This window comes from Ictidomys tridecemlineatus, chromosome X (genome assembly GCF_052094955.1).
Source record: "Ictidomys tridecemlineatus isolate mIctTri1 chromosome X, mIctTri1.hap1, whole genome shotgun sequence".
NCBI lineage: Eukaryota > Metazoa > Chordata > Mammalia > Rodentia > Sciuridae > Ictidomys > Ictidomys tridecemlineatus.
Window position 1 is genome coordinate 121,105,129 of NC_135493.1, and position 18,507 is coordinate 121,123,635.

Below are 18,507 nucleotides of genomic sequence, written 5' to 3' on the forward strand. Positions count from 1 at the left end.
AAGGCATTGGAGGGCCACATCTCTCCTATACTGTGTAAAAGAGCTTATGCAAGACATCTTGGTTACCTTCTAATCCCCAAGTGAGCAAAGGTTCACACATCCACAAACAACACTGCTGTATTCATTTTCTAGGGCAGCCACAACAAAGTACCACATATTGGTACCTCAGATGACAGAAACTATTGTCTCACAATTCTGGAGGCTGGAAGTAAATGCTGGGGGTCTCAGTAGGATCATTTGGATCATTTCTTTCTGAGGGTTCTAAGGGGAAGAATCTGTTCTAAGCCTCTCTCCTTGGCTTACCAATGGCATCTTCTCTTTGTGTCCTTGCATAGTCATCCCTCTGTGTGTGTGTCTGTGCCCTAATTTCCTCTTCTTGTAAGGACATCTGTCATAGTAGATTAGAGGTCCACCCTATTTCAACTTGGTTACTTCTGTAAATACCCTGTCTCCAAGTCAGGTCACTTTCTAAAATACTGAGGGTTAGGACTTCAGCATATTAATTTGGAGGGGGGCATAATTTGACCCATAACGGCTTCCAATGATACTGCTGGAGGGAAATATCACCCATGTTCCTCCTCTCCTGGGACCTCCTCAGACTGTTGACCATTTTCTGACAAGTTTTCCTCCACTACAATCTATTTGCTGCTTACCTGTATGCACCTCCTCAGAGATTTTAAAAAGTGTAAGTAGACACTCACGGCTGGCAAGTTTGTAAAGGTTACACCAGGAAGCATTAAACACAGTTGTGATGTGTCCTTCCTGTCCTCAGGCTAGCCACAGAGAAAAGAACAAGGCCATTGGAGCCAAGATAGAGGCTGAAATTTCAGTTATTTCACAGGTTTGAGGAGAAAGGGTCACTGTTGAGAGGCATAACTGAGCTAAGAAGAAAAATAATTCATTGTGGTTTGACCTCCTCTATCCTGACCACAAAGCCTCAGTCCAACCAGCGCCTCCAAGGGTGACACTGGAGGAAGAAAACAAGTTTCACATTTAGCCAAAGCAACCAGAAAGGAAGCTAGGAACTGAGAAGCACACAAACATGGTCAGGCCACAGAGCCCTGTGAAACTGCTGGGCAGGCACAAGTACAGGCAGCATCGACCACCAAGAGATGAGTCAACGTGTCCCCGTGGCCAGGTGAGAAGCAGGCCCCAAGGAATGGGCATAACAGGCCTCACTGTACTGACCTTGCATCAGCCAATCCCCAAGTGCAACCCCAGGCATACAAACTGCCGTTGAGGGTTCAGATGTGGACACTGTCCTCAGGCAGAGGCACCCCAGGCAACTTTCTGCTCACCACCCTGGCTCTCACTGCTGGATTGTGCCTGGCATGGGTCAAAGGGCCTGACCTGAGCCCTCCAGGACTCCCCTTTTCTGTAACTTCAGGAGGACTTAAAGTTACCTCCACTAGGGAAGGTTCTGCTCTCAAAATTACATTCAATTCAGCCAACAACAGGTCACCCTATTCTCAAGAACTGCCTCCTTGGCCTCCTACTCTTCCCACTGAATAGCACAACCTATGAAACAGAGATTTCCTCTTTCATGAACTCCAGTGACAGTTCCTCAAGGTCATGAGCCTTGTCCATTTTCTTCTACAGGTACCCCCACCTCCTAGACTTATCACTGTCTCCAGTGGGGAACAATTTTGCCTGCCAGAGGACACCTGGCAATGACTGGAATTTTTGGTTGTCACAACTGTAGGACTGTTGTTATGTGCATAGAACTCAGGGATACTGATAAATACCCTACAGTGCACAGGATAGCCCCCACTACAAAGAATCATCCAGCCCCAAATGTCCATAGATCAAGCTTGAGAAACACTGACCTGGACACACAGCAAGGATCCAAGGAATATTTGCTGAATTAAAAAGTAATTAAGGTAGTGAATGAGCAAATGATTGGATGAATATTGAGGCTCATGACCTATGGAAATCCTTTAGCAGTTCTCATGATATGGATGGTCTTTTCTCAGAACACTAATATATCACTTATTTTTTCATTCAATAAATAGAGCACCTGCTATGTGCTACATACTGTGCTTATAGAACTAAATAAGATAAACATGGCTTCTGTCCTCACAGAGTGTAGAGTAGAAAAAAAGATCATTCTGTAAGGACATGAGATACCATGGTTATTCCACAGCTCTGTCAGATCAGTCATGTGACCTTGGGCCAGTCACTTGATTTCTCTGGATATCTATTCCTCATAGTAAAATATAAGGGTTGCTTTGATTTTAAAGCTCACTTCCAACAACTGAATTCTATTCATTTAATTAATCTTAGTGAATCTCTTCCTCTTGAGAGTGTTTACATTCATATAATACCATTACTATTGATTACAAAAGAATGCCTTAATCCACATGTCTATCAATCAAGAACTGGTTGAATAAATTACTGTACTGTCCCACAGTAGAACACACTGTGGGCATGCTGACACAAAACGGTCTCCAAAAAATAGTAGTAAATAGGGAGCCTACATCATGGGAACAAATTTTTACTCCTCACACTTCAGATAGAGCCCTAATATCCAGAGTATACAAAGAACTCAAAAAATTAGACAATAAGATAACAAATAACCCAATCAACAAAGGGGCCAAGGACCTGAACAGACACTTCTCAGAGGAGGACATACAATCAATCAGCAAGTACATGAAAAAATGCTCACCATCTCTAGCAGTCAGAGAAATGCAAATCAAAACCACACAAGATACCATCTCACTCCAGTAAGATTGGCAGCCACTATGAAGTCAAACAACAAAAGTGCTGGCGAGGATGTGGAGAAAAGGGTACAGTTGTACATTGCTGGTGGGACTGCAAATTGGTGCGGCCAATTTGGATAGTAGTATGGAGATTCCTGGGAAAGCTGGGAATGGAACCACCATTTGACCTAGCTATTGCCCTTCTCAGACTATTCCCTGAAGACCTTAAAAGAGCATACTACAGGGATACTGCCACATCTATGTTCATAGCAGCACAACTCACAATAGCTAGACTGTGGAACCAACCCAGATGCCCTTCAATAGATGAATGGATTAAAAAAATGTGGCATTTATACACCATGGAGTATTACGCAGCACTAAAAAATGACAAAATCATGGAATTTGCAGGGAAATGGATGGCACTAGAGCAGATTATGCTTAGTGAAGTAGCCAATCCCTGAAAAACAAATACCAAATGTCTTCTTTGATCTAATGAGAGCAACTATAAACAGAGCAGGGAGAAAGAACAGGAAGAAAAGATTAACATTAAACAGAGACATGAGATGGGAGGGAAAGGGAGAGAAAAGGGAAATTGCATGGAAATGAAGGGAGACCCTCATTGTTATACAAAATTACATATAAGAGGTTGTGAGGGGAATGGGAAAATAAACAAGGAGAGAAATGAATTACAGTAGATGGGGTAGAGAGAGAAGATGTGAGGGAAGGGGAGGGGGGATAGTAGGGGATAGGAAAGGTAGCAGAATACAACAGTTACTAATAGGGCATGATATAAAATTGTGGATGTGTAACCGATGTGATTCTGCAATCTGCATTTGGGGTAAAAATTAGGAGTTCATAACCCACTTCAATCTAATGTATGAAATATGATATGTCAAGAGCTTTGTAATGTTGTGAACAACCAATAAAAAAACAGTAGTAAGAGAAGCATGATGTATCAAATGCTCCCATTTTATCTCTAAAAGCACTATTTACAATAAAATTAGTGAATTACTACTACACAAAACAACATGGATAAATCTCAAAATCATGTTGAATGAAAGAAGCCAGATATGAAAGTACATGTTGTATGATTCCATCTATGTGAAGGTAAAGAATAGACAAAATCTATGCTGACAGAAATCAGAATGATGACTGCCACTTGCCAGATGGTTTGACTACAGTGGGATAGGGTAGGATCCTCTGGGGTACCAGTAATATTCTGTCTTGATTTGTCATAATCAAGTCGAGAATCACAAGTTGGGACCAGTCTCAGCAACTCAGCAACATCCCATCTCAAAATAAAAATTAAAAGGGCTGGGGATGTAGCTCAGTGGTACAGTGGACCTGGGTTTAACACCTAGTACCAAAAAAGAAAATGAAAAAAAAAATTCAGGTGTGGAATGACTAAACTTGTTTTAGGATTTTAAGTCCTTATAACTGCCTAGCTTTCCTTATTGTTTTATATAAAATATGGATAAATAGTTTTATCACGGGCATATAAAAGCTTTAACTACATTTTATACCAAACCAACAGAAGAATGAATACAATTTTTTCCCAATTAATGCTGAATTTTACTTAGGGAAGGTGTTTTGATCACTTCTCCCATTGAGCATTTGTAAAATATTTTATTAGTATAATTTCTTATTCTCTTAGATTATATGTGTATGGACACCCACCCATGTGTGTATGTGTGGTTTGGGTACAATTTTTTTGTAGATCTTATACATGCTTCTTGCAATGGCACATGCCTATAATGCCAGCAACTTGGGAGGCTGAGACAAGAGGATCACAAGTTCAAGAGCAGCATCAGCAAATTAGCAAGGCACTAAGTAACTTAGCGAGACCCTGTCTCAAAATAAAAACTAAAAAGGGCTGGGGATGTGGCTCAGTGGTAAAGTACCCCTGGGTTCAATCCCTAGTACCCCAACTCCCTTAAAAAATTTATACATGCTTTTTTTAGGAGCTAAAAAAAAAGGACAAAAAAAGGTCAACTTGAAAATGTCAGACCAGGAAAAAGACTACTCCTTATATAACTTTATTCCTGTGTTCACTGCAAGCTTATTGTGTGTCTACAGCACTGTGTCTACAGCAGTGCTTGTGTTCTGAATTCTGTGTGGGTAAAGCCTCTAAGTCAAGGCTTGCCCCTATTGCCTCTGATGGGTTGGCTAAGCAATTGAAGAATTAGAGATTTAAAATCCTTTTTTTTTAAAAAAAGTAAATTACTGATCTAGAGCAGTGGATCTAAAAGTATGGTCTAGGGACTCCTTGGGGTTGCCAAGATACCTCACAGGGTCCATGATGTCAAAATATTATTATAATAATCTTTGTCTTCTTTCAAGCCCATTCTTTCATGAGTGCATAGTGGAACTTTCCAGAGGCTACATGATATGTGCTATTGCAGCAGTCTAAATGTAAAAGCACGACGTGTGAGAGTAATTCACTTGTCTTCAGCCATATATTATAAAGATTCTCAAAAAATGTAAGAAAAAAAGGCAATTATTGCTATCATGATATTTCATCTCAATTTCAACACACATTTTCAAAAAATAAGACTCTTTTCCACAAACACATGTATTAGCTATTGCTGTGTAATGAATTACCTCAAAACCTAGCAGCAGGAAGTAAAGAGGCTTATCTCACTGTTTCTGTGTCAAGAATCCAGGAGAGGCTAGCAGCCATCTCAAGGCTCAGCAGAGGCTGAGGGATCTGCTGCCAAGGACACTTATGCCACTGACAGGTCTTGGTTTGGGGATGGGTGTGGGAACTGTTGGACAGAAGACCTTGGGTTCCCACATGATAGAGCTGCTCATAACATGGCAGCTCCTTCCTTTGGTCCAATAGAGAAAAACATACCTAAGGTGGAAGCCATAGATTCTTTATACCCTAATCTCATAAGTGCCATCCCTTCACGCCAGCTATATCATATTCATGTGACTTGTGTGCCAGGTGCAGCCCAAACTCAAAGGGAGAGAATTATGCAAAGTTGTGGCTGCCAGGGGCAGAGGTCACAGGTTCATCTCAGAAGCTGCCTACCACACCACAAATCACCACACCTAATAAAATCAACACTAGTTTCCTAGTATCATCTAAGAGCCAGTCACATAAAACAGTTCCCATGTGTTCCCCCAAATGCCTCTTACATATATTTGTTCAGGCCAGGTTCCAATCAAGAGCTACAAGTTATATTTGACTATTCAGTCTCTGAAGTGTCATCTGATAAAGAATATCCCTCCTCCTTGTTCTAATTTTCTTTCATGATACTGACTTGTTGAAGAGACAAGGCCAGATGGCACTGAGAGAGAGAGAGTGCCAAGCCATTCTGAGGGCCACAAGAGTTTGGAAGGGCTGCTTTGGATATAGGAGAAGCAGCCTGAATGCTAAGGGCAGAAGCCTGGGAAGAAAATGGCCTATAAAGTGAACAGGACCCAGCTGCTATATTGCCCGAGCCTAAGGTGCAGCAGCCTTTTCTCACTAAAGGCCAACATTCTCGCAGGAGGGCTTTTCTAATCCTCACAGGAGACTATTTTTATGGGGGAAGGAAGGAAGAGCCAGACAGTGAGTGACCTTGCAGCAAGGAGATGCAGGGGAGAGGCACACTGTGGTCCCAGGCCTGGGGGATAAGGAAATATCCCCTCGCGCTATAGTAAACACATTCCACACCTTGCAACACTTCTGTCTTCACTGCTACTTGTCTCCAGGGAGTTTCCCAACTTGCAGATCCTCTTACCACCTTCCAGTCTTCCCCAAATGCCAAGGAATCAGGATCACCAAGAACAGTGGTCCTATTTTATAGATTTGGCAACTGCTCTGAGAGATTAAATAATACAGACACAGATATCCTCATAAGTGGCCAAGCACACCTTTAGACACAGGCCCTGGACTAAAGCCTAAAGCATGTGACCATCACCACACTGAGGAACTCTCCAGGTTGCTGGTTCTGTGGGCAGTTTGTGTTTGCCTCTTCCTATCTCTATGGACATCACTACCATCCTGTCCTCACCACATCTGACACCAGCACAATATGTCATCTCTTCTCATTTCATCCTCAGGACACTTCTGAGTGCAGACTGTTATTGCCAATCTTGCAGACGAAGATGTGGTCTCTCAGGGGCTGGGTCTACCCCAGGTTGAGATTTAACCTGCATGGGGATGCATGCAGGGTCACAGTTTCAGCACACCTTGTCTAGAGTTTTTTTTTTCCCCACCAACACTCTCCTTTTCTAATAGGCTGGACCTCCAATTACAAATGGCATACCAATAGCCTCCTCCTCCTCTTTTGACTGTTTCTGGAAACCCTCAGTACAAAAACACCTTCACTTCACACTGCATTTTCAATGTTTAATATTATGAAAGGGAATCAGATTTTTGACAGAGGATTCCACATTGAACAAATCATAGAAAAATAAATTCTGATTTATTGTAGCCAAAAGAACATTTAAAGATTACCTAGAGACTGGTGGTGTGGTTCAGTGGTAAAACACTTGCCTAGCACATGCAAGGCCCTAAGTTCACTCTGCAGCATCACAAAATAAACAAAAAAAATCATCTAAATCAGAGCTTCTCAACCTGGGGGCAATGGAGTCCTCAGGTGGCATGTAGCAATGTTTGGTGACATTTTGGGTTGTCACAACTGACAGGAGGGAATTGACACTGGCAATATAGTGGGTGGGGGACACAGATGCTGCTTAACATCCTACAATTCACAGGAAAGTCCTCATGACAGAGTTATCAGCCCCAGCCCCAAATGCCAACTGTTCTAAGGTTGAGAAAACCTAATCCCGATTCCTTTGTTACTCTCAAGATGAGAAAACAGGCATGAACACACCAGGTGACTTGTTCAAGGTTACATAGTCAAAAAGACAGAAGTGGAGTCCAGATCTCTATTAAATCTACTTGCATCACCTGCTTTGTTCTGCTGGGGAGAAGCCATGGTGGGGACCTGAGGAAAGTTCATTGTTTTTTATTCTTCTTTTTCCTTTTAATTATGCTGTGGATTAAATCCAGGGTTTTGTACAGGCTACACACATGCTCCACCACTGAGCTACACCCTCCACTGACCTTTATTCTTATAGCCAACTGAACCAAAGAAAAAAAAAACTGCAATAAACAAATTACTGAATTACTGCAGTAACACCAACTCTAAAAGAACTCAAACTCTAAAAGAAATGCCTTCTTCAATTATCAATGAAAATATCACTGTTTTAGCAGTACCCCAAGTTGCCTATGGGGCAAATTATTCATGGTGTGAGTTCCAACACCATTTACTGATGCCTCAGCTTCCAGAGGGGTCTGGTTGTCAGGAAATAATGGCACATTCTCCTCCTAAGGGAGCCCACGCATGTCCTGGAGAAATGAATGTAAACAGGGTAGGGAAAAGTCCATTAAAATCCCCCCACAACGCTCATGCTGGAACTGAAGTCACCTGACCCACTCCATTTGTTGCTGAGTCATCAGGTCCCTGCCTTCAGCAAGCTGATTATTCAGCAAGGGGATTAAAAAGAACGCTGGAAATTCTTAGGGTTTGGTGTCATCTCCACCCTCACCCTCTGCTAAAGACCACTTTGTTCTTAGAGATGTAGCCATCTCTTACAGGCACTGGCAAGCTACCTTTGGAAACTGCGTTTTATTTTATTCTATTTTATTGGATCTTATTATTTTTAAATCTACTGAAAACACTGGAAGAAAAAACACATTTAAATACTGGAACATTGCAAAATGCAAAACAATTTAGATAGCACATTTGGCCCTTAAATTGTTAACCAAGAAGCTGCCATTTCCCAGCAAGCTTTTGTTTTAAAAGACATGAGTCTAATTACTGAGAACATCCCCCTTTAAAGAGAATTAATAAATGTGTTATTATTTAAGCACAATGACAGTGAAAAAATAGTTGATGGTTATCTTTTAAAAGCCCATCTCTTCCTTAGAATGCATATATTGTGGTCATTCCAGATTTTTCCCCTCCTGAACATGAGGTCCTGTCTTTCTGTCTGGCCCCTACCCTTTTTTCTCAGTGTGGGCACGCCAAGACTCAAAGTCACGCGTGGACTTGCACCAGGCCACTCCCTGCCTGATGCATGCAGCAGCAGCTTGTAGCTGTGGGCAGCAGGCGCCACAGCGGGCAGAGGCCCCACGTTCTGTTTCTGGGGACGCTGCCAGGCTTTAGGCCAACCCGCTGGGGCTGCGCCTGCAGAGTCCGCACCACCGGGAGCCCCGGGGAGCGCGTCCGGGCGCCGAGCGCCCCTTACCTGCAGTGCCGCATCGCGCAGCGCGGCCGCCCACCTGGACAGCATCCTAGAGCATCCTTTCTTCAGCGCGACGGCTGTGAGCGCCGTGACGTCACCGGGAGGCGGGCTCCACGCTGCCACGTGACGCCTTAGAAGCTAGGAGGGGAGATCCGAGGAGGGAAAGACCTTGAACGCCTGGGGAAAGCAAGGAGCCTCGCTCTGACCACCCTCAGGGCATTCTGCTTTAAGTGTGCTGCTTCCCTAACCTTTAACGAGGAATTATGGAAAACAAACCACACAGAAGGAGTCACCCAAATTATCACAGGCTCCAAACCTGTAAAAGGATTTCAAAATAACTAGCAATAGGAGATTATAGTGAAAGGAGACACAATTTAGTGTTTCATTTTAAAAACCGGCATTTATCAAATGCATTAGGGAGATATTTTGTGCAAATCAAAATGATGCATAAGATATAATATGCATGAACATACTTTATGTAGAGGTTCAATAATTCAAATCATATATCAAGTATTACATCAAACACTATCAAAGCATTTCCTTAAGGAATATTATACTAAATGCAATGATGAATGATGCTTTAATTACTCTCAATAGCTGCATTCCAATATTAATTTGTATTTGCAAAGGGAAAATAGTGACACCACATATTAATACTATTTACTAAAATAATTGATTATTTAAAATAAAGCAATATTGCATGAGCAGAATTATATCTGTTTATTTCCTTAAATCTTCTGGTAAGGCATTTAATTTCTCAGGTATGAAAAATTTAATTCACAGTAGTGGATTATTTCACATTTTCTAATTTTTATCACATTCTGAAGTGATTCATTTTACAATTCCAAAAAAATATGTACAATGTCAACATTTCCCATTCATAACTGAAACAGCCTTGCCTAGGAAGCTTTAAAAGATTCCAACTGTGATCATTTCATAAAGTTGAAATAGCATATTTCAGACTTAAGTAGTACACCATCTTTTCTTTCTCCAAACCACATAAACATTTTTGAAATGTAAAAGGACAAAAGCAGAAATTGTCATTTATATTCCAGTTTCATGTAAATTAATTTGCTTTCGCTTGAGTTTAAATCATAATTTTAACATTCCCTTCTCCCACACCCCTGAGAGAAATGTGAAATAAATTGTTTTACAAGCAGGCTAGAGTTAAAGAGTTAAGTTAACTTGCTATTTATTCCAGCAGCTTTCGTGTCCTTCTATATTTAACCTCGGCCCCTTTCCCACTATTCGCTCCAGATTAACCAACTTTCTTTTCGGACGTTCAATCTTTAATTTGGGAATAAATACAGCCCTTGCTTCTCACAGCGATCTATATTATTTTCAAGACTAGATTTTTTTTTTAATCGACAAAGTGGCAGTGTGGCTTTCTCAGTCACTCCTCTCGTGTTTGTTTTTCTGAGTAACGAACAACTTACCTTTCGCTGTCAGATCCCTGAGATAGAAAGCTAAAATGCTACCCCGATCCGTCGCTCCTTTGGGTAGACGGTCTGATGCCAGCGGAAACTGACAAGTTCATTTTCCTGCCAGAGGCAAATGTCGCTTTCAGCCTCAGGCGCCCAGAGGGCCCGGGAGGCAGGCTGGGAGCGTCACGTGCTCTACGCAACCACAGAGCCCAGCCCAGCCCAGCCGGCCTTGGTCACCTCTTGACTCCGCAGCTCCCTAATGCCAGTGTCATTCGCCCCCACCCTTGCTGCATTTGTATCCAAAGAGAATTTAGTCTTCCCATACAGGACGCGCCCCCGCCCCACGCCAGAGGCTGGGCTGCGTGAACTCGGACACCAATTCCCTGAATCCCTCGGGCGTGGGGATATACAATATGCCCCCCTGAGGCCAGAAGAGGACCTCGAAACTGCATTTACAGCCTTGCTTTGTGTTCCACTTGGCTGAAATGACTAAATACAGGCACCTTCCTCATCCAGGGCGTTGGGGGTTTTGTTTTTGCTTTCCCCAAGAGGTTTGTTTCACCTTCTCTTTTTCCAGGTGATTGCTCAACTATTTAAAAAAAAAGTCACAACAAATAGTTTAGAAAAAGCCTAAACTAGGCCATGCAATTTTGAACAGAATGAAATAACTCTTCTAAAATCCCACCCTTGTCTATCAAATTGGCAAAGTTTAATACAACAAATAGGAACAAAAACAAACCTAACACCACCCTTGAAGAGGTAAATTGAACCATCTTTCTGGTAGGCCAGTTTAATAATTCCTTCCAAAAGCCTGCAAGTATGAATAATTTGACCAATTATTCTGGGTCCCAGACAGTTTTTGACATCATTTGTTCCAGCAATTTATGGCCAAGAATTTGCCTTGTTTGAAAGCAGAGAAGAGACAGGTGGGAAAGAATCAACTAGGGAAAGTTTGCTGCAATTATTTATGATCTCAAAGCACTGGAAGCAAGTTAAATCTTCAAAAACAGAAGATATGTTAAATTCTAAGATTAGAACAGTGTTTGTTTCTTTATCTTGTTTTACCTTTGCAGTGCTAGGGATGGAACCCCGGGCCTTATGCAGCAAAGCATACACTCTACTGAGCCACATACCAAGCCCCTAGAACAGCATTTCTTAATGAGGAGTGATGTTGCTCCCTTTCCTCCAGGGACATTTTCAGCTGCTACCCTCAGGAACTGCTGGAGGGGGGCACAGTGCCTGGCTACTGGCATCCAGTGAGTGGAGACCAGGGACATTCTTAAACATGCTACTAAACATGCCCAGAACTGACTGCCCCATGATGGTGAATGATCCAGCCCACACTATCAATAGGGCTGAGGCTGAGAAGGCCTGGTTTAAAATTGGTTATGAAGTATAATTTGATGCCCCAAATATTTCATTTCCCAGCCATTTTAAACGATTCCCCATTGTATAATATGCTGGAAGCTCTGCTTCATCATAAATCCTTTTAACGTAGTTTTATTGGCACTTGAGAAGGATAATTACCTGTCTGTACATACACTAGCTCTGGGCCTCAGAGGCAGGTGGGAAACTTTCCTAGGTTTGTAATTCACCACATATGTTTAAAACAGACATTTTTCAACACCCCCCCCCGTATTCATACAGCAAATGTATAGTGTACAAAGCATATTCATCTTCAGGATTATTTGATTATCTCAAGATTATGTTAACAGCAATACTGCAGGGTTGATGCTCTGTCCCCATTTTGCGGACAGGCTCAGAAACAGCCCTGACATCAGCCTCCTGCTCCCTGGCAGGAGCATGTTGTGGTTAAACTGAGTCCTACACTGGGTGCCTGGGTTTTTCCCTTGGGGGAAAAAGGTTCATCACCGACTTTCACCATTTTATACCCCAATCACTTGCTCATATCAATCCTCAAGCTGTTGAAGGGAGCTGAATTTACCGGGTTTTTTGAAAGTCCAGCATTTAGCACTGCCTTGGGGACCCAATGTTTGTTACACCAGAAATTAAATTGTCCCAAAATGTTCTCAGCCAAATATTAGCACCTTTAATGATGTACCACCTTGACTTGTGACATGACTGTTATAGAATATTACTGTGTGCTATTTTGCCAGGCTTCTGTAAAACTTCATTTTTCTTTCTGCAAAATAGGGGAGAAGAGGAAGAATAATCATATTCACCATTTGGGGGCATCATGAGGCTTAAGTAAACTATCTGGAAAGAGCAAGCTGTGCCTTGTTGGAACTTAAGATACAAGGAAAATTGTGTACCTCTATATACATTTATTGAAATAATCTCCCATACCTTGAACCAAGTGGAAAAAGTTAATAGACTATAAAATCAAAACACACAAACTATATATAAAGCTCCATGTTGCCCAATTTATTTGCATGCCATCGTTAACTCATGTAAACCCACACTTAAGGGACATGTGGGCCCTATAAGCCCAGGCTGGTTGGGAATGACTGTTATGTTTGTACAACAATGCATGGTTCTCAAACAACAACCTGTCTTTATTTTTAAATTTGATATTTTGTGCTTCATGAAATTTTGTATCAATTTTGGATTTAAAAATAGTATGTTATCTTGATTACTGATGTTTTTTAGGTGCCCTCTTAAATTTTGCACCCAAGACAAGTGCCTATCTTAACTCTTTCAAATTTCAACTCTGGGCATCTGGTAAATTATTCTATAGGGAGCTGGGGATATAGCTCAGTCAGTAGAATGCTTGCCTCACACACACAAGGTCCTGTGTTCAATCCCCAGCATCACAAAAAAAATTATTATATAAATGGTGAGTCTATAAATCTTAGAGGTAAAGATCACTATTTCATCTGTCTTTGTGTCCTGAGCTTTTTACACCTGAATACATTGTCCCAAAGAAATGAATGAATGAATGAATGAATGAATGAATGAATGAATGAATGAATTCCACATCTAGCTTGGTACTGTGCATATGGCCAACATCATAAAAGATTTGCCTGGGCTGGGGATGTGGCTCAAGCGGTAGCGCGCTCGCCTGGCATGCGTGCGGCCCGGGTTCGATCCTCAGCACCACATACCAACAAAGATGTTGTGTCCGCCGAAAACTAAAAAATAAATATTAAAATTCTCTCTCTCTCTGTCTCTCTCACTCTCTCTTTAAAAAAAAAAAAAGATTTGCCTGCAGGGAGGTGGGTGTGGGGGGGAAGCACTGGGCTCGTTGATAAGTGGTGGAGCGTTTGCCTGTCACATGTAAGGGCACTGGATTCGATCCTCAGCACCAGAGAGAGAGAGAGAGAGAGAGAGAGAGAGAGAGAGAGAAAGAAAGAAAGAAAAAGGTATTGTGTCCATCTACAACTTAAAAAAGAATTTTAAGATGTGGGGAAGAAGTAAATGACATGGAATACAAAAATATGCAATCTAGCCTTTCCCAGGCATTCCAAGCTGCATTTATAGATCACAACAGACATCAGAAAGCTGCAAAACTCATACTATACTACACTGACATCTGTCTAAAGGGATAGCCTTGATTGATGTGACAAACAAAACTTTTAAAATCCCTCTGTAGTTTGCAGTGGAGTTGTTGTCAAGGACATTGCCCATCTAGGAAGACTGAGAAAAGATCCTGTGTAGCTCTCAGGGCTGAGGGAAATCTTGCTTCCCCCAAGAAATAATTCAATTTTTCCTCTCTGATAAGAAACCTGTGCCTCACAGCATCTCCTTTCTTTCTTAGGGTGCCAGAAACTCAGATTGTACTAGGGCAACTCAGTAGGACTGCCTTTTCAAATTGTCATGTGCACAGTGGTGTGCAGGTCAATGTCAAGCAACCCAGTTATCCAAGGGGAGAGCAGACAGAGCCTTGATTTATAACATTTGCTGTGTTCCCATGGTATAAATTCTCCCACCATAGCTGGCTTCACGACACTGAATGGAGAGTTGGAAAGTGAGGCATGATGATATTCATTATATAGCCTCCTCACTGTACATGGGCCATAGATGTAATTTGTTTTGTTGCACCTAGATAAGGAACTGCTTTTGTCATTCTTGGCCTGGCCTTCAAAAAAAGTTGTTAATTTGTGCCAAGGCTTTGGTTTGGAAATATGATTTTTCTCAAATTACACTCTCCTAATAGGATAGCCACCAGCTACAGTTGCTACTTATGTTGAAATTTATTTAAAGTTCAAATTCAGTTCCTCGGTCATGCTAGTCACCTGTCAAGTGTTAAGAGCCACATGTGGCTAGTGCTTATAATATTTTGGTGCAAATAGAGAATAATTCCATCATCCCAGATAATTCTATTAGACAGTGCTGCAAAATCATCTCTGTTAAACTAATTCCATTGCAGTAAAACAATTTGTGTTTATTACCCTTGGGATTCTGCCTATAATTGCAGGGTAGAAAAAGCAGTGTAGCCAGAGTGGCTATTGGTGGGAATGATGAAATAGCATGGATTCCACAAGACTGTGTGCCTCCAGCCAAAGGTCTCAGGCAAGATGCTTCTAAATGCCACAAAATGGGCAGCCTCTGCCTTTGGACTTCTTCAGGAGCCTACAAATCCTGTCTTAAGAGGGAAAGGGACTATCTGGTCATTTGTTCCAAAGCAAAAATTGAGATGCATGCAAGAGAGCATACATACTAGAATACAAACACAAATACTTCAGAGGTGGATATTTCTGAGGTAGGTTGGACAGTGAACTCCAAAGATTTTCACCCCTCTTCACAATACCTGTGAATATGTTGCTTTTTATGACAAAAAGACAACTGTGATTAAATTAGAAATCCTGAGATGATGAGGTTGCCCTGGATTATCCAAGTGGGTTCACTATCATCAGAGGGGTCTTTATAAGAAGGAAGCAGGAGGGTCAGTTCGAGAAGGAAGTGTGACAATGTGAAAAGTGATCAGAGAGATGGAATTGAAAATGATCCATTGCTGGCCTTGAAGATGGAGGATGGGGTCATAAATGTACAAACATAAGCAGCCTCTAGACACTAGAAGGGCAAGCGAATAGATCTCCTTGACAGCCTGCAGAAGACCCCCGTGGATGTTCACCCAGTATGACACATTTTAAACTTCTGACCTCTAGAAACAAATATAAAAGGATAACTATATGTATTTTAAGCCATTAAGTTTGTTGTCATTTGTCACAACAGTGTTAAAACAAAGCCCTTGAGACCAGGGGATCTCTGAAATAAAAGGGTTTATCAAGATTATAGAGGAGAGCCAGAAAGAATGAACCAGATCTTGGGACAAATTCCCACAACTGCTAGCATCAGGGCCAAGCAAAAGTTGGAAAATATCCCCCAGATCAGATTTAAGAGTATTTTTATATAATAACAATATTAATAAATGTAAATTGCTAAACTAAACCATCTGCTAAAAGACTATCTAACAAAGCACAATATAATATTAATCTGTTGGAGAAACAGGTGTAACTAAAACAAAAATACCAAATATACATGACTTACAAAGATTCACAAGGAAAAAAAATTAAATCAAAAGCAGCTATTATCACACTCTTGATATCTGGGATGGGATTGAGACCAAAAAGCATGGAGAGGGATGAAGAGGGATGCTTCACAGTGCTCTAGGCTAAAATGTGTAACAAATACTTAAGATTCATTAATGCTTTTGCATCTAATTACACAGCAACAGCTTTCAAAAGCAGGAGCTACTAGAGATATGAGGAAAAATAGAAACACTAACACACATCAGTCGATGCACCCAGGATGGCTCAAGTAGACAAGACCTAAAGCAGATGTAGAACACCCAGTCAACATGACCACTAATCAGCAAAGTAGACCTTGGAGATGTACAGTTAGGTATGCAGGGAGGGCTGAAATTCATGTGTGCTCTGCTCCCCAAATTCATGTCCACTCAAAACCTCAAAATATGACCTTATTTGGAAATAACATCTTTGCAAATATAATTATCTTCAAGATGAAACTTTGGGTGGGCTGTAAATCCAATGATTGGTATCTATTTATAAGAGAACAGAGAGGAAGATTTGGAGAGAGAGAGAGAGAGAGAGAGAGAGAGACAGACAGACAGACAGACAGACAGACAGACATGGGAAGAAGTCACATGATCACAGAAGCAAAGATGGGAGTGATGTGGCCATAGGCCAAGGAATTTCTGGAGCCATTGGGAGCTGCAAGAGGCATGAGGGATCCTACCCTAGAGCCATTTGGGGGGAAATGGCTATGCCTACACCTTTATTTCAGACTTCAGGCCTCCATAACTGTGAGAGAATACATTCCTGTTGTTTTAAAGTCACCAATATTGTGATAATTTTCAATGGCAGGCCTGGAAAATAATCCTTTATGTATATATGTACAGATCTATGTATCAATCAATCAATCTCTGAGCCCTAATTATACAGAATGCACTTTCTTGTCACAGAAAATAGACACAAAATCTGACTATATCATAGGCCACAAAGAAAAATTCAGTAGATTCCAAAGAATAAAAATAATGAATAGGATTGTCTGTCTAGATGGCAGTAACTAGACATTAACAAAAATTTGTATGGATCTTTACATCTGGAAAAACGTCTTAAAGACATGGCAATAAACATCTCTTGGCTTGAAGGAGTAGTCTGAAATTAAATAGAATTTCTTAGGAATAATGATAATGAAAACTCAACATATCAGTTGACAAGAGAAAAATTTACCACACTAAATTGGTTTTGTGATGTAAATTTTCCTTTTTGTGGTAATGGGGATTGAACTCAAGGCTTCATATATGGTAGGCAAGTACTCTAAAACTCAGCTTCAACCCTAGTACTAATGATATAAATTTTAAAGTAAAAAATAAACATATTCAACTCAAACAACTACAAAAAGGCAACTATATAAGACACAAGAAAACAAAGAAGGATTAACAAAAATAAAAGCAGTATTTTGTGAGTCATAAAAAGAAAAACTATAGGAAAAAAACCAAAAGCTGGTTCTCTTTGAAAAACAGGAAGAAAAGGGTTTTTTTTAATTCAATAACTAACCTAATCAAGTAAAAACAAGAAGAAAATACAATACAGAAAGTGGAAAATAAGAAGAGGAAAAGCAGCAGCAAGAGGAAGAAAATTATAAAAAAGGCTGGGTGCAATGACACATGCCTGTAACTCCAGCAGCTTAGGAGGCTGAGGCAAGAGGATTACAAATTAAAGGCCAGCCTCAGTAACTCATCAAGATCCTGTCTCAAAGTAAATAATTAAAGGAATGGGGATGTAACTCAGTGATAGTGTGCCCCAATTTCAATACCCAGCACAAAAATAAACAAAATTAAATTTTAAAAAAATATTGCTCTCTACAGCTCTTTACAGATAAATTGGAAAACCATAGGTAAAATAACTTCTTTAATTTACTAAAGAATTTACAATGTATCAAAATTGACCTTGAGACAAGTTTTAAAAAACAATGTCCACAAAAGAAATAGAAAAAGTGATTTAAAGAGCACCCCTGAAAACATTAAAATAATAAGCACAGAGCAGGCCCAGATGGCTTCTTAGTAGAATTCTCTCAAAGTTACCCACTGAGTCCAGAGAAAAAAAATAAAAAACTTTCACATTGTTTTATGGAGTATGAAATTGATTCTCGACCTGGCAAAGATTTCACTAAAAATTTATTATAGTATATCAATGCAGAAATCATAAACACTAGCAAACCAACTACAAATCAATCATATGTTCCTCTCAGTAGATATAGAAGACAATTTTGAAAGTCAGTAACATTCATGTTAAAAACACTCAAGAAAATACAAATTGATAAATGTTTCCTTTATAAGTGTGTGTGTGTGTGTGTGTGTGTGTGTGTGTGTGTGTGTGTGCATGATTCACTCCCTAAAGTCAATAAGGTTTGTGCCCTCCAAAAGTTATATTGGAATTTGTTACTGTGGCAGTGTTGGGAGGTAGGCTTTAGAAAGTAATTAGATTGTAAAGAGGGATTAGTGCACCTCTAAAGGGACAAGTCAGGGCAAGCTATTATAAAGTGAGGTTGTCCCTCATTTTTCTCTTCTGCACCCCTCTGCTTGTTCAATTTTCTGCCATGTTGTAGCACAGCACAAGGCCTTCACCAGAAGTCAAGCAGATGCTGTCACCATGTTCTTGGACTTTCTGGCCTCCAAGACCATGAGCTAAATAAATCTCTATTCTTTATAAATT

The 18,507-nt window shown here is 40.7% G+C and overlaps 1 protein-coding gene across 3 annotated transcripts in view; it reads right to left on the reverse strand.

Annotated features, from left to right (window-relative positions):
• Clcn4 (chloride voltage-gated channel 4) overlaps window positions 1-10,561 on the reverse strand; it is a 72,225-nt gene extending 61,664 nt beyond the window's left edge. Inside the window, exons 1-2 of one of the 3 annotated variants that reach the window (XM_040285897.2) lie at window positions 10,379-10,561; window positions 8,946-9,080 (exon numbers count right to left, since the gene is read on the reverse strand). The gene's annotated coding sequence lies outside the window, so the exon portion shown is untranslated. The remainder of the gene's footprint in view (window positions 1-8,945; window positions 9,081-10,378) is intronic. The other 2 variants (XM_013356956.4, XM_078035133.1) reach the window with 2 other exon arrangements.
• Window positions 10,562-18,507: the final 7,946 nt, after the last annotated feature.